We start from the raw sequence: 1,222 nt of genomic DNA, 5'->3' as shown, positions 1-1,222 counted from the left end.
AAAAATGACCTATGGTATTGACATTAAACTAGCCTAGATCCATCTTATTTTGATGTTATATTTAGATACGTAATTAGCTTTAGAAAATAATGGCGTTGAATCTATGTAGCCTGTAAGGGTAAAAAAACGTTGTGGATATGTTGCCGTTGGACATTTGTCTAGATCTTCTCAGTGACCCTATATCATTTTTTATGCTTTTTTTCTATTGCTGAATGGATGAATATATATACGTAGAAGCTTTTCACTTGTTGGTCAGGACCCTTCACCAGATGGTGCCTCTCATACCCTTCACCAGATGGTGCCTCTCACAGTAGCTACTTCTTCATTCTAATGGCTTCTTTGATAATCACTTTAATATAATATTTGTAATTTATTCTGTTAATTTATGTGTAATAATGATTGTAATAGTTGCTTCTTCATTCTAATGGCTTCTTTGATAATCACTTTAATATAATATTTGTAATATATTTTGTTAATTTATGTGTAATAATGATTCTATAAGCTCTGATGGATCTAGGATGGTAAGTTTAGAAATGAATAAGTTGAATTATGAAAGTGAGTTGACGTGAGGGGAGGAAGCTAACCTAATACTTATGCCAGCCTCTATCTAGTTTTTACTAGGTTATATTGGGTAAAATATAATAGTATAATATTACATTTTACCCAATATTTCCCCTCAACTAGTCCACTTCTTATTGCAATTTTTCTTTTATATTTGAAATTTAAAAGTAAACAAACTCAACTATAAAATTAGCAAGAGTGATGAGAAATATCAAATAAAATGTAATATTTAAGGTAGGGTGACAGGAGATAATAGTATTACATGTTAATTAGGATTTAACATATAATACTGTATTATATTTTATCCAAATTTTCCCTTTCTATGTAAACATTTGATCCCTGTTCGGTAGATATATTGTAATTTTTAACATTTTGATTAGGTAAAAATAACATAAAATAAATTAAATTAAATAAAAAGCATAAAATTAATAATTATATTTTTATTTGTAATTATAATTAATAATTAAATTATTTTAGATCTATCTTAACTCTGAATCCATTGAAAAAATTAATTTTTTTAAAATATAAATGTCTTTTAAAATGAAAAGAAATTTGATTTTGGTAAATCAAAATTCAAATAATTCTAAACTGATTATATAATAAAACAATAAAACGACACAAAATGTTTAGGAAAAAAATATAAAATAAAACGACAAAATGT

This window comes from Pinus tabuliformis, chromosome 4_2 (genome assembly GCF_031772625.1).
Source record: "Pinus tabuliformis cultivar Carrire ecotype Pingquan chromosome 4_2, CPIR1, whole genome shotgun sequence".
Classification (NCBI taxonomy): domain Eukaryota; kingdom Viridiplantae; phylum Streptophyta; class Pinopsida; order Pinales; family Pinaceae; genus Pinus; species Pinus tabuliformis.
The sequence above is the reverse complement of the archived record's forward strand: the minus strand, read 5'-3'. Positions refer to the sequence as shown.